Below are 23,037 nucleotides of genomic sequence, written 5' to 3'. Positions count from 1 at the left end.
GCTAACGACATTTATAGCAACTACTAATTTACTTTATAAACTAGAACTAAAATAATCATCGTATATGTGATCAATCAAATAACTTAGTAACTATCCTCGTAGTGCTTTTATTACTTTCTGCAAGTATATTAAAATAATTTTTGTTTATTTTTGTATATACTTTTAAAAACCTTTTTTTACAAAATGTTCTGTTTAAAGTACAGCCTAAAAAGATCAAACCTACATCAATATTATACTATAAACACCATTTTTAATCGTTGGTGCAATCCAATTTGGTTTGTCATTCAGATCACGGACCACGTTTACACTATTAAATAATTGTTAGACTTTAAAATCTGTCAATAGCAATTAGCAAATCTTTTATCTATCATCTAAACTCAAACTTAACTCAAACTACCTTCCCTACCTACTGCATCACGCGGCAGCTAACATGGCAAGTCATCTTTGACATCTAATTTGACATCAGTTTGACTAGTCCACGTTACCTACAGAGACGGATTCATCAGCCTAAGAGGGAATAAAAAGAAGGAATTTTTATAATAATAACAAGTACAAAAGTAACGTGGTCAATTTGACCGTAAAGCGTGAACCAAAATTACTGGAGCATATTCAATTATGGCCAACAGATTTTTCAGCACAAAATTCTCTTTTTGCACCTTTAAATATTTCGATAGAAGAAATTTTTACCTTTGACGTGAATATAAATGCATTTTGAGAAGTGAAGAGAATTGTTAGAAACTTGTTTCAGTGAATAAAATATTCAGAGAAATAGTTGAAACTGTTATTTAGCGTTTCTCTAAAATTATTCTGTTTTTCGCTTTGATTTGAGTTTTAAACAATACAGAATTCACTAGCATTAATAAAGTTTTTGATTACATTGTTCCTACAATTCAATGCCAAACTTTTGTTAGTTTTTTTACGATACGAGATTTTCATTTTTTAGGAGAACCGTTTCAATTTGTTCAAAACAAATATGTCGATTTTTGTAATTTACTAAAACTGTTACCAAAAGAATCATATATATATATATATATATATATATATATATATATATAACAATTACAGGATATGCGCAGTTCTTCTAAGTAGTATTATAGCAAAAATACAACATAACTAGTAGTTAACAATTTGATTTTAACTGCTAGTGAAGTGCAAGGCATTAAATCTCGCAGTCGATATGATTTTCCTCATGATTCAATAACATTTGTCACATTTTTGCCAATATACAAAATGTATATATAATTGAACCTAAACACTTTTAGTTCTGTTAGTTTTATTGGTCGTAAAATATAAATAATAGAAATTATAGAAAGAAGCGACATTTAAAAAGTAATACTAACAATAATTAAAACACAGAATTTGGTACCCACACTTAGCTATCACGAGAAGTTACGCGATACCCAATAATCCCTTGCCCCAAGTTCTCATAAAAAATAAGTTTGAAAAAGGTTATTGTGTTAAAGCCGCAGACAGAAGTTTGAAGCAAGCGAGTGGAGTGACAAGTTTAAGTAAGTCACCACTCACCACTATACATCGAGGTTAACAATTCCTATTTTTATAACGCTTTTATGTTTTTCAACTTTGGATCTATCCGATTGACCTAGAAAAGGAGTTGAAAGTAATATATTTTACGGAGTTAACTTTATGCTCTTAAGAAAAAAATTAGAAAATCATTCTCAGAGATATTATTGGGACAGGCGTCCTGTATTAGTAGTATTATTGAGATACCTTAGATCATTACATATCTTGGGTACTAATAAGTTATTTGCCGGGAATTTTACTTGCAATAATCACACACGTGCGTAAGACAAAATGTTTATGCTACGTATGTAATTGCTTCAGACCTTTAAACTGTGATGAATAGCCGTGCGCTAACGTATCTCAGCTTTTACTGGGCGTTTTGATGTGCGCAGTAAAGCGGGGCGATCGTGAATCAACTGTGAACTGCCCTCCGCCTCCCGCAGGAATACTTCATGAGATTTGAGCGCTTAGTCTAGGAGAAAATCCTACACCACGTTCAAATTATTGGCATTTTGCTTGTGAAACAATGTTGCAACGTGTTTCATTTTAACTTGCGCTCTGAGCTTAGTCGAATTTTTATTAATTGTCAAGATTTTACTCGAAAATAAAGTGATTGTGTCATAGACTGTGACATAGAAGAGCATCTCAAGACTCCGTAGTCGTTATTAAATTGAAGGCGTACAGCAGAAAGAAAATAGATCAAAGAAGAGAAATAGAACATCCGTGTCTTATTTATTTTCATCGCACGAGTGTTTATTGCGTGTTCAAAAATTTTTGGTTTGACAGGTTGTCGGTTTAAGAGTCGTTTGTAGCCACAACGCCAACATGGGTTGATGCCTTTTTAATATCCTCTCTTCAATAAATTCAACATCAAATATAATTTTCTGTTTCCATTCCATTTTTGTTTAGGCTTCGATTTCTGCATCTATTTCATGATCATCTCTGGTCACTTATAACTTCATTGGGGATAAAATTGTAAGGCTAAATTTTCAGTTACCAAGCAGGTTTTTTAATAGTTTTTTTTAAATAGATAAGTATCAGCCTTATGCTTCCGACAGATAGTCCATTGGTGAAGAACCGGGTGACACGAACCTATGACCTCTGAGATAAGAGTCGCAGGCTGAAGTAACTACGCCAATACTGTCCAATCAATATCAGAAGGATCTGAAAGTCAACTTTTATTAGAATTTTAATCAATTTAAATTACGTTACCTCTTAGACTATAAGGTTTAACACTAATCAGTTGGTCTAGCAGCTCAACGCACACGGTATTTATATTCGGAGCGAACGGAGTTTGTACTTCCTCTATCCGATTACTCTCGAGTCCGACTCGAATTACAAATTAGTTTAATTAACAACTAGTGCAGGTTCTTTAAGCGTCCACCGCCATCTCTCCCAGTGAGACAACGGACAGAGAAACGTGTCTGATTTACTATAATATAAGAGAACTAGGTACATTTAAAGTATATACATTTATATATATTTACCTATTTACTATATACTACTATATTCTACTGCTTGTTTCTTTTTTACTGCTAAAAATATTTCACTCACATCATTATTATTTTGTCACCGAAAAACTAGTGCAAAATATTTTCAACAATTCAAGTAAGCCTTTAAAATAAGAAAACATAAATATTGTCTCGCGCCCAAATGTATGAATGTATTATTAAAGACGACGCGTTTGTTGTAGGTTGTAGTAAAAAGAGTACAAATACTAGCGCCTTGAAACATCGTCAATATCCACAGGCGTCGAACTAAAATCGTTTCACAGATACGCAAATTGATTCAATTTTTCGCGCGAAATTGTATCCTTGGAGCGAAAACGTAGCAAAGTAAACTGTAAGGTCGACTTTAGATGGATAAAGATATGGCGTATTTTATATTTTTCTTAAATACATGATTCTCATATTTTAATTTTTCTTATAGAATAAGGATGCCATTTGTGTGTCTCCGAATCTCCTTCTATAGATTTAATGTAAATAATGATTCATTTATAGAGCTTTGTATCAGCACAATCAATGTCTGGAAAAACCCTGCAAAGCTAACTTAAGCTTAAGGTTGGTGCTTAATTTTGACAAAACAAATTCCAAAAAAATATATTTAATATGTCTGAATTATGTTTCAAAATTAAATATTTCAAACTATGCAATTCATACAAGCTTCATGTGTTACTGACTTAAGTTTTACAAGACAATAAATACTCTACGGCGTAGCTGTGCGTAACACCGTAGAGTGAACCTCGAGAGAACAAAGTGTTTTTGCGAAAAATCCTTTGTCGCTTGCCGTCTCTCACTTTTGATGTATTGGGCTGTTCAATTTCAGTTTACTTTTGTATTCTTTTATATCCATACTTACATAGCAGCACAAATTTATTATTAACCAAATTTATTGTAGGAGCACACACACCTTAGAACAACATCGGTATGACAATTTTAATTCGGCCTTTTCCTACTACGGTTCGCATACATAAGTGACTTTTTTATGTTCTGACCATCATAATTCATATAACCTCTCAATTTCCATCCTCGTTTATTACTGATCGCTAAATAAACCCTTTAAAAATGTATCCGAAGCAACAAAATTGTATTTTAACATACGTAAAATGGATGATCAATTATTTTGAAGAATATTCGGCTTTATGTCTTTGACGGAAGACACATTATTCTCCAAATGTGGATTAAAGTTTTAGTGCTGAACGTAAAACAAGACGCAACAGTGACAAACTTGAGAAGCCTTTAAAAATAAACGAGGTGATTCGGCAAAGCGATGGGAGATAAAACAGAATGATGCTTATATTAACTTCAAATAGATAGATTTTAATCTATCAAATGATTAGGAAAATGTTTGGAATGCAGTTAATAGAAATATCAAAAGACGAAAAGATAACATATTTAAAAATTATATGATTTATAAGACACACATAGCAGCTTATTTATTAACATAAATTGCTTTAAGATTAAAATCTGGCCTAAAATCATAAATCTAGATAAGCGTTCTTTAAAGAAAAAAAAAATACTAACACCTGTTTCGTCATCAGTCGGTCGGTCTAACATCGTTTGACCTAAATAATTGATCTGGTGCTTTTCTTTTCAGTGATTAAGACAGAATTCGTTCAAAGCATAAGATCATAATCAGCAGAAAAGTACCATAAAACTTCTGACCCGATTGCAAATAAACATGTTAACATGGCATGATAATGAATGTAATATAATTGTCATTATTTTTTTTAATATTTAAATTTATTTATTTCTTTTATTAAAGTATTCCTACAGATACTCATTAAACAATATTCAAACAATTATATTATTCACTAAAGCCAAAAACGAAATACACATTCAAACATAACGCACAATTATAACCTCTTAATTCAGGTGTCATTCTAATCGAAATAATTTCTGAAATCTCTCCAGTAGTTTTTGAGTAATTAAAATAAACAACCTTTCTTCTCTATCAAACTGTAACTTTATTATATAATATTAATTTAGTTATTAAGATTACTTGCACCATTCCATAAAGATCAGATTGAAAGACATGGCTTTAGAAGGCTTGGACGGATCAGTTTCAGTAGCTAATATTAAAAGAGGTGAAATAGATACCGCTTCGGAGAGTAAATAGTTTGACACTACTTCAACTGACGATAGCATGAACTAAATCCGGAGTACTGTAAAGGATTTTATTAATACCTACTTTCAAAATATTTTTATTAATTAAAATAGAGTTTTAGTTATTAATGGTTAAATTGAAAGGACATTTAGGCCGGTAATACACTCGCGTGCTCTCTGGCATTGAGAGTGTTCTATAAACATGTACGTAGGTCATATAGTCGTAATTTTTTAATCCCGCTTTTTTTTCTTAGTAGCATTTTCATGATGCATACTTATAAATATAAAAACATTCTATAGAAAATAACGACATTCCAATTAACTATTGACCGGATATCTTTAATTAAAGCACTTTTGTGAGGTCTGTCTGATATTCATTAAGAGGTAGGTATTTGGTTAGCTTGCTCTGAGAGCTGAATAGACCAGACCACTATGCTTTGCGTCTCGCAACTCAAAGAGACTGATTTACTTATCGGGAACAGAGTGTATTTGCTGTCTATTAGAACCCTGCTACGTATATTAGAATTAAATGCTCTAAAATACACCACGTGACTAATAAATCTTATAAAATTAAGTTTAAATATAGATTATTTATTTATAAACACTTCGTTGCATTACATAAAAGGAAAAAAATATTAAACATAATTTAATGAAAAGCAACTGGCGGTTTTATTGCTTTCGAGCGATTCCTTCCAGACAACCACTGTGAGTAAAGGAAAAAACATGGATTAAATTAAGTTAGTTAATTATAAGGTAGGTAAGAAGTGCAAAAATACAAAATTCAAACAAAAAAAATAAACCAAACTGATATATAAAAAAAGACAAAAAGTAAAAAGTAACAAGTAAAGCACATGACTCATGATAATCTAATTCAAGATCAGTCACGTCAGTTAGTAGTTAGTAGTTAGTTAGATGTGTGTAAATCTTCAAGATTTTTAAGTTATTTTAAGGGATGTAGACGACGATGGATTTCAGTGGAACTTACCACGTTTTTTATAAATGGCTCTTAAATTTTATTTAACTTAAGAAATAAAAATTGTATCATTGTTGGTGCATAGCGCCTAAACCTATTTAATAGTAACATCAGATATGACGACGACTACAGGCGAAACGAGGCATTTTTTAACAATCAATATAACTTTGTTAGTCTGATTACATCAGTGTTCAAGAAAACAACTTCATTTATAATCCTTTTTACTTAGAAATAAACAATTTTTACCTTTCACTTAATTCTGCATTATTAAGCATTCTTTTCAAGTAAATAAAACAGCATTGAATAAAAAGTTTTATTTAAAAATAATGTAGCTATAGAAAACAGTCGAATGCAACTACATTATCGTCTAATTACTTAAGATTCTTTATTACAATATATTATCTACTTTGAGCCCATCACTCACAAAAGTGTGATTACACACAATTTGTCCATTAACATATGAACACATGAGGCATATAATGTATGGATGGTCCCGTGAGAATAAACCCCAACTTATGCCAACCGATGAGGGGAACCTCCTTAAATCACGCCTAATTCTTGTGAAACCGCACTCAATGCGCCCGACATAAACTCACCGAAGGAAGAAATAAATATGATTACAGCCTCCGGATCCATTATCTAAGACGATACGTTATAACTTTGCCAGATCAAACCAGAATCGATAGACCTCCACCCCCCATCTCATCTGTATCTTCTTTGATACTTTGTATCGAGGCCTTCGCAGCTCATATTATACTGGGCAATCGCAACGAAGTTTAGTTATGAATTGGTTGGAATTATAGTTTTAAAAGGTCTTTTTGTGATATGTTGTTAGTGCTTATGATATTTTTATTAAAATAACATCCTGGATTATGTGTAAAACTTTGTCAATATATTAATGTGCAAATAAACAGTATCAGACAGAATACTCTTGGTCAAGCTTATTTTGTTTTATTGTTTTTTAGGAATTAGACAAACTCACACTCAAAGCGGTGTTATGTTTGAAATCTATTTGTGTCAAAGATAATAGCTATAATATATTTTTTGTTACTGAAACAAAACAAAGACACATCAAAACAAAAATTATCACACATAAGTCTCCCATTTGAACCAAATACTTCCGCCGTTCAAAGTCGAAACAATACAAAAGCAATATTTTATGAAACTTCACAAACGATACACAAAACAAAGTCCTAACTCATAATATTTCGTGCAATTAATAAGTGAACACAAAACTTATAACAAATTGCGCGCTATGAAATTAAGTCTGAAATTACGAGTTCGCAATTAATCATAATATAAACTGTATCAGGCCTGTTGCTAATAAAATAATAATTAATATACAATCAGTGGCCCATTGAGTAACGATTCAATGGCGAACGCACCGATGAGGAATTAATTGATTTTACGTGTTTAACATTTATCAGCAAACAGTTGCGTTTTCTTACAGAATAATAACATCCATACTAGCGTAAACCAAGCCAAGTTCAAAGATTGGTAAACATTCTGACAGAATTCTGACTTTCTGACTTCTGAGCAGTAAGGTCACTCAACGAAGCCTTAGAAATGACCAGGAGAATTTTGACCAGGATCTCGGCTGACTAATTAGCCATTATAACTGACAAAGCAAAGCTAGTGATACCCATTCCACTTGTAATTTCGTCGAGTATACGACACTTTGGAATCGAATAAATGAGAGAGGATACATATGTAGTAAATAATTGATTTTGCTCACAATCTCCGCCGAGACGAGGGTGACGCGATCGAACGAAAGGGTTTGATTCAATCGATGTCTGTAATATTAACACGTGAGATGGATCTGTGTCTATTTTTTTATTAACGAAAATATTTAGGTAAATCCCAACAGTATTAGGTATGTAAAACTATATACAGTTTTCACTAGAATTTTTATCCGCCTTGGTGTCAAACTGGCTTTCCATATTTGCTTAGATAATTATAATATATACCTAGGATTTTTTTTGGGTCAAACGTATAGGAATCACCAGCTTCACTGTACGATATGTTACCATAACAAAGACAGAAAATCTTATTTCTTTTAACCGCAATTTTTTAAACAGAACTGTGACACTTTAAAGAATTGGTACGCTCTAAGCCCTACTAAGCGGTATAACCTTGGTGCATGAAGAGGTGAACTATTTAAAATTCGTTATAAACTACAGAGTTAAAGGAAGATACGAACATCTCAGACTTGGCTCAATAGAACTGAATCATCGAGAAAAGAAATCCAAATCGATCAAATGACAATACTTTTGTAATTACAGATAAAAAGTACTCGTAGAAAAATAAAGCGGAATCGCAGGTAATAAGTAAACAAAGTGAACTAAACTCATATTCCAAATTTATTAACACAATAACCATCACGACCGCACAATTGGACACGATGGAGCTTGCTTAACGCGCCACTGTACAAAATTGTTCATAAAAGACAACCAGAAATGAAAATTGCACTCTGATAAGTGCGAATGGAAAGAAGGCTCGTTTTAGGCGATTACAATAGTCCGACTGCACTGCAAAATAATCATTTAACAATAATGTAGGTTATGATAACGTCACTCTTATCAGATTGTGCTCTGAATTATTTGTATCCAACGTTGTAGTTTATATGTTGGTGTCAACATTTAAATTTTGTATAAAATAAATAAATGGCAGGAAATAACTTTATCATATCAATTTTATTATTACTAAGCCCAAGTTTTAACAATAGTGACGGATGGCAAAAATTTTTTTCTAAACATTAATTTTAAGTTGTTATTGCAACGTTATTTATATTATTGAAGAAATAACTTAATAATAGATCACCCTAATATCACAAGTATTATATACAAAACATACAATCATCAAAAAGCATGGAAATTAAAGCATGTAAAGGTTATTACAAATTGGTATTCAGAGCAAAGTGTTCAGCTCCATATCGGTCTAAAGCAGTCGTGTATTGTCAGCCTAATCCGAGATAGCCAGTATTCGGTTCTCGACCGGGGAGTGCTTAAAAAGTTTAATTTTATGAGTTAACCACTTTCGCGCGGGTCACCGGCTGGTTTTTTCGGTTACGATTTTAATAATTCCAGCGGATTTTCGCTCAAGGGAGAAATTAGACTATAAATAATCCAATTTTCAAGTTCTGCACGATTCAGGGCCTGCACTGCGTAAATAATTAAACAAGTGTCCTAACTTTCACCTCAGAGCCAGGTAGTGATTGTTCTAGCTTGAATAGCCTAATTCATTTTAAGTGATAAGTTTAATACGAAAAATATTGAATGATTGATAAAAACAATGGAATTTTTTTTTTATTTAAATCTGTCATAAAAACTAATTTAGTCTAAAAGGGTTTTAGTTGCAAAGAAAGTTGTACAATAGAATGATTAATTATAAAAACCGAACAATATAAAATAGACATGCAAATTTCATAAATAATCAGGATGTCATAATAATAAGAATACTTTATTTATTTATAATTATTTTCTAAATGGATGGTCTTAATGCTCTCCCACGTTGTAAAAGGACCATACCCTTAATAATTTTATCACCTTTCTTGTGAAATCATTAAACGGTGATCGGGCTTCTGGGAAGATGATTATAGAGTTTGATAGCTGTTCAAATTTAAATTTAAAAAGTATTTTATTAATCTCGATTCCTTACGGTAAGTAAGCAGTTGTCGAAAACGTACTCAAACAAATAAGGCACAGTAATAATACAATACAAGTATAAATATACGCATAACAATTTCGGTTACTAAAGCGCATACTACCTACGTCACCTCAACCTACCGTAATTAAGCCGTACGATAATTAATAGGGTCGTTTTTGACATCTCACTCACTAATTAATATCAATGTTTGTGCTAACCAATGCCTATTATCGTGAATACTTGTTCTGAACACGTACACTTAATGGTTTTGAACAATGTTCAGAATTCTAAAGAAAATTAAGGAGTATTTTATTATAATTTAGATTTAAAGCTCGTTTATTTACATTAATGTGAGGATTTTACCCGTCGCATATCTCGGACACGTTTTGCCACATTATCGATATAATTTCTTGCAGCTTATAATCATGGCCAAATTCAAGGCAAGAGACGAGCTGGTGAAAAGAAGAAGTCGTGGTTCATAAGGGACTGGACCGGCATTATATACGTCGAGGACTTTTTTTAGAGAGAAGATACCTGGCAATTCAAGTTGCTAACAGCCAACCTTTATTTAAAAGAGGCAAGAAGAGGAGTTTAACATTTGTAAAACAGATTTTTTTTTACTCTAATGCAAATCTCAAATACAGTAGTTAGAAACTGAATTTGACTCAAAGCTCTCGATTTGAAGCTTTTTGTTAATTTAACGTCACAATTTTTAAATATCACTAGAATTTGTTTTGAGTTTTATTTTACAAGGGATACAAATAGATTTCTGTTCATTAAGCTACAATCATTCGAAAAATAGAAAGCTATTGTCGTCTCAAAGAAGTCGATAGTACTGAATGGCAAGGTAAAAATATTTAGTACTTTATAGTAAAGCATAAAATTGAAAGTGTGAACGTCTAATTCCGTGCAGTGAGAGTGTCGAGGCCCGACCTCCGACCTCCGACCCTCCCGGATATTAATAGTGAATGCTATTAACGCTGTGTATGCAAACGAAATCACGAATCACTTGATGCTTCTGTAGATTTTAGTACAAGTGATACAAATTTTACGTATGTTATTGTTACGTCAATTTCACAGTCACGAAAAGCTAATTTGTTTTTTTAAAGACTGCAATTATTATATTATATGTTGGTTATTGATTAATCAAGATACTTTTATTAATTCAGTCGCTTAATATCTACCACTGCTCATGGACACTCTTAATGCGTCTTTAAAGTATTGGTACCCTCTTTTCTTAAAGGATCCTATGTTATGTTTCTAAATAATAATTGTTTGTTAATTTGTAAAAAGAAACCAGAAGGGATAATTTGATTGATTTTCTTATATATTAGTTTTATAATCATATAATTATATGACATAACAAATATTATGTTGGAAGATTATTTAAACTATAATACAAATTATTTAAAAGTGAGATCGTGTAACTTTTAATCGAACCAATTTTTTAAAGTATTATTTAATTGAATATAGTGAACGGTATTATAGTCCTACGCTGACATCATACATAATGCTATATCTACAGTGTATGTTACATCTTTTCTAAAATATATGGTGTGATATATGATTATGTATGAAATAGGCACTTAACTCTGCTTAAAAATTTGATTTTTATTATATTGTGAATTTCATTAAAATAAGAGTCCTAAATATGTACCAACCAAGGAAATCTAGACAAAACTGATAAAGTGTTCCGTCTTGGGAATAAGTTAAAAATATCAAAGTCCCTGTCATCAATTCTTGACGAATTGATCACCTGTCACAAAGTAAATCAATTTACTCATCCACGCCCCGAGCAAGAAAACTTTCGTAGAAACATATACTTCGATAGTTTGACATAGTTATGTATAAAACAATTTACCACGATACTTTTATTAATTCAGTCACTTAATATTCTTCATTTACAATAAAAAAATTGAGACGTTCATTTTATTACAATTTCTTTGAAGTAAATAATTGAAGGGAGTTCTTTTTAATGAAAAGAGGTAATAAAATAAATTAAGTATTTCTATAATTTTAGTGATGATTATCAGGATACTGACACCAGTAGCACAATGATGACCACTGCTTTTTGTTTCTCATACATACAATCAATAAATAAATACATTATACGCACAACCTTTGGAATGAAAATTTTAGTTTAACCCTTAGCGCGTTCCTTGAAATATCTTTCTCCCGTAACAACACAGAATTAAACGCTTAAAATTTGTAGAAAATCTACCCTCTACTCCTCTCCGGTAATGCGCAAAATTATCATTTTATTACAAATATTCATGCAGATGTAGGACCTCGGAATTCTAGTACAGTTAGAAGTAACGAAATTGTTCTCAACAGTGGCTTATATACTAAGGATAGCTATATTTTCATTGTCACGTTTGTCGCCCATGACCCAACTCGCTATTTCCGTCTGTAGTACATGTACACGTCTTACTTCAATGTTACCGTCGACCGAGGCTTTTGTTTCTTTTAAATTTGCTTTCAAAAGTATTGTACTGTGCATAGAAAAGTCATGTTAAATCTAATGATAGAACGAAATGAATCTTTCTGTTTAAAAATAAGTGGCATCTTTGACAATTCGACTCCTGGAGTATACCTTAATTATCATACAGAAATAATTATGTATGTACTTGTTGGATATTGACAAATGACGCAATATTCGATTGACAATTTACGCATGGGTAAAATACCTCGTTTGCAATTGCTACTATTTTCGATTTTTAATATTTAACCAGGTAAACAAATGGCATTGCTATCGTTAATACATACCGTCCTAAGGTAATAAAATCGAATATAAAAAATATTACCTACATACTTTGTCCCTATAAACATGACACATCCAAGAACCGACGCCATCATTATAACACCTAAATAATTTATGAGTTGGATGCATTCATTATTGTCCTTTCACCTGCAACTTCACCCAAAGCACTGCAATTCCAGCGGCTGGTGCAAATCTCGACTTAGTAATTGCGTTTTAAAACACGCAAGTGTTAATCGAGCTCTTCAGCAATTCATATCTAAGGCTGATTAAGAAGGAAACGCCTAGACTTTTCTATATGTTTCCACCACCGGTTTCTATCCAGCGCCATGACAGTGTATAGTTTTTAGGACGATGAGTCCTTCTCTGGTCCTTTCACCCTCCATCTGGTTGGAGAACGACCATGTGTTTTTTTTTGCCTTCTGTGTTACCAACAACGATCAGTTTCTCTAAATTCCCATCACCTTTGAGCGAATCGCGAAATAAGATAGAAATAAGATACGATTCGCTGTAGGCATATGGTGGACGGGCGAGTCCGTATGCGGAGTTGACTCAGGATTAATATATTAGTGAGCTTTACGTATATTCTTGTATTCTTAGAATTCGCCTCCAGCACATCACAATTAGTAATTTAATTATTATTCATAAAACGGTGAAGAAATAATATCGTGCGTGAACATGTCTTAAACTCAAAAACACAGCTGTATAAATGGAATGGGCCGAAACATCTGTATACTTCATGTCTCATGGAGTGAATAAATATCACAGTCCTTGTCTCATTGTACTGATAGATGCTGATATTCTGCTAGAGCAGGAAGTTCAGAAATAGATTGAAGGCAAAGCATTAAGTATTACTACATCCGGTGTATCGGTGATTACCGGATATGACGTATACAAGGCGCGCCCCTAACGCGTGACGTCACAACATCGATTGGAAATCTAACCGATTGTGACAAATTTAAACGTCTTCAGTGTGATTAATACTGTATATTTGGATAAAACTTTTAACATTGGTATTTTTTTATAACAGTAGCCTTTTAATTCCTTTTACCCTAATTATGAAATAATAAGCAACGCAATTTTTTAAGAATGAAAAATAAATAAAATATACCTATTAAAAAAGCAACATCAAGATTCCCAGGCTATAATTAATATTTGACTGTTAATTAATATATTTAATCAAATTCGCATAAAAAGAAACCTCACTGTCAAAGCCTTCATTAAATCAGTCGTTAACTAATCAAGCTTTAAATTTCGCTGAGTGCTTTTCGTTAGCTATATCAAAATCTACTAATACATTTAATTTCTAACGAGCTATTACTGTAGAAATCCCAAAGCAATTAGATAAAACTAGTGACATACGTTTTTGACTGCTTGACGGTTCTTGACATAAGATCAATCAGCTCATATAAGCCTTGATGAATTCCCACAACACTTACTGCAGAATGTATCGGACCCGGGGGAGCGCAAGCTTCAAGATACGTAATTACCTATCTTCATTTATAAATTGCAATTGTGCTCCGGAATATATTACATGGCTACGAAGCAACCGCTCACTATTATTAACAGCAAGATTTTTATGGAAATTTATAATGTCAGCCTTCTGAAAAACCTGTATACTTAAAGATGTAGTTTCCTCAAGTATATAGGCCAATTCTAAAGCCGGTAATTTCACTTTTAAACATGTTTAGGATAATGTATTGAGAAGTTAGAATGGCAATACAAAAACAAGTTAAAAGAGTAATCAATCAGCACACAAGCAAAGTTAAAAATCAAATAGTAGCGGATCGGAAAGCAGGTCAGAGCGGGCGTCACTCAGTGACGTCACTACACTCACACTCACTCACCATACTCACACTGACAAATCACTGCACTGAGCACTTACACAAATGCAACGCTTAGGGCACGCACACAGATAAAGAAAAACTTTTAGAACAGGATTATTCTCCAAAGCATTTGAATAAAGCCTAATTACTGATCAATAAATAGAAATGTTGGGTATTTAGTTCAGGGCTGAATGTAACTTTTAATGCATTACAGTGGGTTTTATTTATTAAGGTTTTATTACAGCGTTATTTGAAACAGTGATTCGTTAATAGGCTACGTATATATATATATATATATATATATATATGAATTTATGAATTATTTCTTATTAATAATTTTACTTTAATAATGAAATATGTATTAAACTTTTTATTTCATTTTTAATATACGTAGTCCTAAACACCACAATATTTTCTATTATTTTCGTTGGGGTGACCCAACCAAATTCCTTTTACAAACTCGCAAATTGTGAAATCAACTTCACAACTAGCAGACCTTGCAGATTCTCCCAAACATTGGACCTCCGCTGCATCAAGCAATACATTTATGTATCCTTGTTCTCTTAAGGCCGGCAGCACCCACTGGTCTTTAAGTTCTGTAGATACCGTAGTTTTCCGATTATTATCGATTTTTCCTGGATGTGGTCTAGTCTTTTATGCTTTGAAAAACGTTAAAAATTAAGAAGAAAGAGGTAAAATATATTACCTAGATTGGTATTTCTAGATTGTGTCAGACCTGTCTGCGGTCCGAAGGAACCTTTACCTTCGCGACGGTACAGGCTGCACTAATTAAACTGACCGAGAATCCCATTAGTTGTTCACAGTAACTGGGCATTGTTACCTCAACAACCTCCTGAACTCATCAACGCTATGAAATTGAGTGATATACTACTACCCGAATCTCAGGGCGTAGCCTACTGTAGACGACATGTGATTGCTCCAAGTGAGATTCAAGGCTTGTGTAAGGTGTGTAGAATCAGCATGTTTCAAGTTAAGCAAAAAGCACATAACAAATTCCAGTTTTATCACTTATAAAAAACCTATATTTCTAAATGAATTCGTCCCTTGAATGTAGCCTCGCAACATTCAAATCTAAAATGATGACAATGTATACAAAAAAGTTATGTTTTACAAAAAACCACTGCTATTTACTTTGTTTTAATTGCATCACGTGTTGTAACGTGTGTGAGATATTTGAACAAAATATTTAACCATCTGGGAAATAATACTACTATATACGTATTATATATTTATAATCAATATAACATTATTTGAAATTTACCTTAGTATATTCAAACGTCAGTATAGGAGCTCATAATAATGTACTATCGGGGGTAATGGAGCATATAATAGTAATCTACTGCATTGTTTTTTATAACACCATAATTTTTTATAGCGCCTACTTTATTTATTAGTTTCTGTTTTTGATCTAGGAACACGGTATTCTCCTGTAATTATCAAATCAATATATATAAAGTATTGTCAATCTATATTAAACGAGTAAGCAAATTTGACATTAAAAAATAGCTTTTTAATAATAAATTGAAATAAATAAGTTGACTTGACTTGAAAACTGCTTTAACTGATATAATCCTTGTCTTTTTAATTTGCTTTAGTATGACTTAAGTGTGTATAAGCGAGCTAAGCACAAAGTTAAGCTACAAACAGTAGTTTTGAGATCTCCTTATCTAAGAGACAAATAAGTTTACAATTTGAACATAGAATGTGTAAATGTTGATTTGGAATAACAAGAAATCGTAACAGTCTCAGCACTCTGGTTGGCACTAAATATTTTATGAGTTTGGTGTCGTTCGGCAAAGAATCAAACAAAGAGTAAACAGAACTACATTATTCCTTTTGATGGTCACATCACCTTAACCTTTTCTATTCAGCCCGATTGATCAACCAGACCTGGTAAATATACAAAATGTCTTTATCGGGAAGGAATATTTTTATTCAGTATCCAATGCTAGAAGTTAAATGTCATTTTAAGGCATGTTAGTGATTAATCTCAGGACCTCTGTCATCCGCTACGAACATTTACTACTAAGCTTAATCGCTGTTTATTTTGTGTTATGTATGTAATGGCAAGCACAAATGCGTTTCGAGAATTTTTCTACTCAAAGCATTATTCTCTGGTACTACAGCTAGCAATAATTATTTACACTTATGGCGCTACTTTTCTAAGCCATCTCTTTAAAGTCACAGCCAGCATCGGAATATTTGGCGACATATCGAACGACGTTAAAGACTAAATTGCCACCAAAGCTTGGTGTGCCAGGCAAAAGGGTAGACTCCGGGCCATCGTTTGCAACACTCCAGTAACAGCTCCATCCACTGCCGTATTCAACGAAAAGCGGTTACAATCGTCAACGATCAATTCCTTCAAGAGCGGCTGAAGCCCTTAACGTGGGCTCGGGATGTCTCGTTGCATCTTCTTACGCATTTACCATGGATAGTGTTTAGAGGAGTAGTTCGGATTAATAACTACAGCGAGTTTCCTCATCGGACGTCAAGGCAAAAAGTTCATCCATATCACCTCATCGTTTCACAGCTTCAAGGCTTCAAGGCAATTTTTGCCGCACAGCATTACTATGTGGAAGCAGCTGCCCACTGAAGTACATCCGAACCAGTTCCTTCGATGAGCGTACCAATTCTTTTCCTGTTCTAAAAAAACTGTAAAGCTTTTTGACCGGTTTTCTGGTCTATTATAAAAGGCTATACAGACGAATATAAATATTAATATCAATGTAATGAGGGAATAAAAGTCAGTAAATAACTAGTTTCGAAAATTGTAAACAATTTTCGTATCAGAAACTTCAACTAATTTGGTTTAATTGCATGAAAAGTTTTAAAAGTTCATTCGCATTTAGTAAATATTCATTAAAATCTTGTTATAATTGAAAATTTATTTTATCTACTTAAAGGCGATAAAGAATTGTACATAAATGCTACGTATTTATTATTGTAATTAATTTAAGTATAAACGATAATAAGCGCACTAGTAATTTAGAAACATAGTGGTAAAGGCATATTATACCCTATATGCCTTTACCACTATGTTTGTAATAGTATGGGTTTGGTTCCTAGCATAAAAGGCAGAGATCGCACTCTTAATAAATTATCAACGACAGAGAGGCAGATATGTTTTCGTCTCATATACTATTACGTTGGAACTAAATGTCAAGAACGTTTACGACTTGAAAATACTTCTGCATTCTTCGAATTTTAATTAAATATACCCGAAAACATTGGTCGTTGTAATAAACACCGTTCGATAACGTTAAAGCAATATCAAACTAGATATATGAAAATGCTTCTAGACTTGAGATTAATAACCAACTCAAATGGATCAAGTGAAAAATGGTAACCAATTTGGAATAAGATCGAAACTTTTCATTGATATACCGAGTATTAATGATATTAGTTAGATGCTTAATAGTAAAACATTGAGCAATAAAATATAGAACAAAACATATATTTATATTCGAACAAAATCATCTATTTGTCATTAAAATGAGAGTGCAATTACTACAATTATATCAGATAGACTCAAAGCACACAACAACATTCTTTGATGTTATTGAACAAGTTTATATAGTACAAGATAGACTCTCCCTTTGTTTTACTCCATCTCAATAATGATATTGCATTTTAAGACAAACGAATTTCTTTCTTATTCAAATTATCTCTGAAACGCGACCGTATATTCACAGAGACTTACTTTGATGTGAATGATGTAATAATAGTAGTTTACAGTTGCAGTGTATTCATTCGCGGTATTTTGGGGTTCTCAAAGACGTTTATCAAGAGTTATGAAGAGCATGATGTTGCAGTTGCTTACAAACCTTTTGTAAATAAAACCCAAAAGAAACCTTGGCGATTTGAAAAGGACACTGCTAGTTTTTCTCGTCCTTTTTACTTCCTTAATTTAAGTGACGTTTAAAAGTGTATATTAAATAACCTACATGAATAAGTGACTTTTTGAGTCAGTTGCAATTGCTTAAAAGAATTTAACTATGATACAAATGGAAAGGTGATAAAGGTATCGCTGTCCCATGCTACTTTCAAACATTTAATTTGACTGTTATTTAGAATCGGTTATTCAAATATTAATCTGAATAGTTACTTGAGAATTAACCTTTGTTCGTCACATTTTAAACCTTAGCACACAACCTTCTGTGCCTGAATTGTTTGGGTCTGTCGACATGGAAGACCGTGTCTTACCTTGTCAGATGCCGAGTTTAGCCTTAAAACCAACTTAGGACATAATCGGAAAACTGCTAATCAGATGCGGGGACAACAAAACCTCCTTCCGTCAGTTATAACGTCATCGCCATCAGGGTTGGAAGGGCGTACCGCACTATGGGTAACGTCAGAGTTCTTTATAGCCGGCACTGCAACGTCCAAGGTGGAAGCTCAGTTACCGACTCATGAAGATACTGTCCGGTCACGGCTGTTTTAGCAAATATATCAAGGGAATAGATGTTCTCTGCGGTAGATACTAAAGGGTGATGTCGTCATCCTCATGAGGGCGATCATTGCTGCAAATGATGAAGGCTCGTGGAAGACCTTTTAAAACTTCTGTGGTCATGTACGCTAGTACGTAGTGCACTAACGCGACCATATATCAGGGATTCATGAGTCTAAAAGAAGAGATGCTGATACATCTCTGCAAGCTTTGGAGCCTTCTAACCCCAGCTCAAAATACAAAGGCGGATAGGCCAATTAGAAAATCCTTAATAATTCTATGATTTTATACATTTAGTTTTATTTTATGGTATATTAATATGTGATATTAAGATATCATTATAATTATAATAAAACACAGTAACTAACCTTAAAATATTATTATATTTAAAAAAAACTAACCTAAACTCATTGTCATAAATCCATAATTTATGTTTAAGCTTCAAATCTTCAGACGTTATTATAGAGCAAACCTATTAACGCAAAAGAAAAGCGACGCTTATTATCAGTAATCGCTTTACTCCTGAATGCGTGTGAAAAATTTTAACTAACACAAACTTAAAATATCTAAAACTTTTTAATAAGTTATACTTCACCTCCGTATCTCAGATGTATCACGCCCTAAGACAAAATTCCTTTCGGGAAACATAAAAGATCATTCTCAAATCCTACCATAACATGTTGTGGCCATTTATAATGGCATAAATTTATTAAATATAGCTGAAAACGCAATGTACTTTGCTTTCAATTGTATAGGTTATAATTACAGAAAAATGATCGTAATTATCGTCGGCCGTTTTCATATTTGTTACCCTGAGGCCGTCAAATTTTTATCAGTGTGATGATAACTCTACAAACCTTTTCAAAATTTATGACTTAAACAGAATGTGTACAATTTGTTAAGAGCTAACAAACATTTATTAATTTTAAATAACACATTCATTCCGATGAAATGTTCAACAAAAGATAAATAATTGTACAACCCTACTTTATTTAACCTCTAACCCATATCCACTACATAAACATCGTGCTCATAAAGGGCCAATAGGGCAATCAGATAAAAAATACCGAGCAATGGAGATACAATATTCATTATTTTCCACAGTTTCATTTCATATTCCACTTGCCTCTACGTCGAGTACCTTCTGCTGTTGCGATCTCGACTCGACACACATTTTAGGCAACTCTACATGAATATGTGTGCCGCGTTTTCATTTATAAACGAGTCAAATTGTTTTTAAGCATCCATAACGGGAATAGCAAAACATTCGTTGCCTAATGTCAGGTGTGCGCTTGATTGATTGTTGATTAAAGCCTAATTGATGCCGTATAAATACTGTATTTCTTTAAGTCACATAACTTACTCGACTTCAGATTTATCTGCACAGTGTTGAAAGGCGTCGTAAACGCGTACTCGACACATATTTTAAAACTCTACATCAAAATATGTGTACCACACTTCATGCAAACGCGACTATAATGCAAAGCGCAGTGTAGGTACGCCTTTATTCCTTTTATATTCAATTATTTTAATGTAGCTAGGCATATACGGATCCATATTTCGCTTATATTGTAAAAATTTTGATAGAGCTTTAAGCTGAGAATCTGTAGCACTTGAAACACATATTCCATCACAATTTCACCGACATTAAAGCTTACATAGCGTGATGGAAAGGGATGGCTCTCACCTTAACACTGATGGACACATGTACAAACAGGGCACCGAGTGTCACAAAGAGTCAGTGCTCCGCGCGGGGCGTGCACGTGCGCGCCTCGTGCAACATGGCCGCGCCAGCACGCGCTATCGACCGTGCGCCGGCCCGCCGCCTAGCGACTGACGCGCGAACACTGCGCGCGCAATCACTGCTTCTCACCCCTCGCTCGCCGCCCCAAGCCCGGCCCGAACAAACAGCCTTGCCAGGGCTGCCACCTCGTTATTTTCCAGACCTAGCTGACACGTGATAAGATAAACTGTCACAAATCATGCGCGCTTTATGAGATGCTATAATATTTGTGTGTATCTTTTAATGTTCATCAAAATAACTATAAATTTCCCAATAATTCATTTACATTCTGAATAAGTGCAAAATTATAGTTTTTATTATATTAATTTCTTCTTTAAGCCTAGATCCGCAACGTCAGTGATATCTTGGTATTCAACTGTTTTACAACCGCTCTTTCTAAGTTATAAAAAATTAAAGTGAGACTTGAGTGTGCTAGTTATTCATTCAACATAAAAAATGTATGAAATGGTTCATTTTACATAAAATTTAAGTATAATTCACGAAATTCCCGGGTAGCTGACAACCCTAATATCAGCTCGCGAGACATTTTTCAAAATACTTTTAGCCGGTCTATGTAACCCAGTATACTATCGAAAGATTATTGATAGTTTAATCATGAGCCAACCACTATTTAAAAAGTAATCCTAGCCTAACCGTGTTTATTTTTGATAGTACGTATGGAATGGCGCGTACTCGTCGGCATGGCAACGGACCCCAGACGCCAGCGAGTTTTCACGATCGCCCCCGACGGCAGCCCGAGGATAACCGACCGGGTGCCCTGAAAACGAACCTAGGTGCACCTGCTTTTGGAAAAAGCCTTGATAGATTACCTGCGAACGTGATGTTATGCGGGTCGTAATTATTCATGCTGCATTTTATACGCTCTGCTTTTTAATTATGAATAATATTGAAGTTCCGTTGCGGTGACGGCTTTTTATGTTATTTTTACTCGACTCTATTTTGATCGTGTTGCATTTCAACAATTATAATTGTGTAAAAAGAAAAAAAACACTATGTTTTATTCACTCGAGCTTTTGTAGTGCTGTATAATATGATTCGTAGCGATCTCGTAGCGAGTGCTACGATAACGTATACGAGCTACGAATGGCTCGTTAAATAAACATTTCGTAGATGAGTCTGCTAGTTCTGATGTTTCCTGAACAATATTTTTGTAAAATAATAAATTATAAGATTAATTAAACTTTGTATTAATTTTTTCGGTCTATTTTTATAACTTTTTATGTTAAAATACATTAGTGTGTTTACAAAATGATTGCTTGCAATGCTTTCATACTTAAGTGGGTACATTAGACTTGGTTAATAGTTGAAACACAGAATTGGATAATTACAGTGAAATGCAATAAAGATTTAGACGTTAATCCCGATAAAGCGGTTTTACACCAAAAGTTGAACAAATAAAATCTATCGTAAAAATAATAAAAAAATTACTGTGTTGAAGCTATATACAGGATGCATCTATCCCTCAGTAAAATAAAATTCGCTGGTTCGGTTCTAAATTTTCGACGCATCCTTGCGCCATTAGACCAGAACACCCCCTACCATTTCTGGTTCGTGAGTCAAATCCGAAAATTGGTATCCTTCTTTTACTGACACCAATTTAGTGCCATCAAATCTTCCCTCCATAAAAGATAAGCTTTCAAAAGAGAGGATTACGGAAAGAATAAAAATTATAAAAATAAAACTTAAATACGGTAAATCTTAAGACTAAACTGAAGTTTAGATACAATTTGTTCGTTCGTTCGTTCTTGTCACTAGACATATAAATAGGCAGAATTGTAAGACTAATTCTAGCAAATAAATGATTTGAATTTGATATATTTTTTTGTCATTTCTGCTACCCCGTCTACGAAGTGTATATAAAGGTCCTTCGAAATCAATGCCAACATGAGTCATAGGTTTAGAAAAACTAACCTCATTTTTGTAAGTCAGCCATTAATGACACTATTGCAACCGTCAGCTGCAATTCAAAACAGTACCAATACATTGGTAAACCCTTCGTCTTGCGGATTGAAATCCAAAGTTATTGTCGTGATAACGAAATCAAATGATGAAGTCTAGCATGACATGATTTTCAGGGAATCTAATCAAAAATTAAATTCATTATATGGGCTTTGGTTATTATCTTATCTTTAAACGAGCAATTCTTGTATATATATATAATTGGAATCTCGGGATCGGCTCCAACGATTTTCATGAAATTTAGTATACGGGGGGTTTCGGGGGCGATAAATCGATCTAGCAATATAGGAATAAATGATAGAAAATAACAAAAAGGTGGTGTTTGAGTAGTCCCCCATAATTTAAACTGAAAAATGTATCTTCCTGACATCTATCGGCGAATAATAATACTATTTTTTGTTTAAATTGCTTTAACGACACAACAACACTAAAGCAATTCAGCATATATATTCTATACTGTTCATATTTCATCATT

The 23,037-nt window shown here is 33.2% G+C and overlaps 1 protein-coding gene across 9 annotated transcripts in view; it reads right to left on the bottom strand.

The window, feature by feature from the left end:
* LOC111001032 (disintegrin and metalloproteinase domain-containing protein 11) overlaps window positions 1-20,615 on the bottom strand; it is a 338,822-nt gene extending 318,207 nt beyond the window's left edge. For all 9 annotated transcript variants that reach the window (XM_045629101.1, XM_045629099.1, XM_045629106.1 and 6 more), the window contains exon 1: window positions 20,487-20,615. The gene's annotated coding sequence lies outside the window, so the exon portion shown is untranslated. The remainder of the gene's footprint in view (window positions 1-20,486) is intronic.
* Window positions 20,616-23,037: the final 2,422 nt, after the last annotated feature.

The sequence above is a fragment of the Pieris rapae genome, chromosome 8, assembly GCF_905147795.1.
Source record: "Pieris rapae chromosome 8, ilPieRapa1.1, whole genome shotgun sequence".
Classification (NCBI taxonomy): Eukaryota; Metazoa; Arthropoda; class Insecta; order Lepidoptera; family Pieridae; genus Pieris; species Pieris rapae.
The sequence above is the reverse complement of the archived record's forward strand: the minus strand, read 5'-3'. Positions and strand labels throughout refer to the sequence as shown.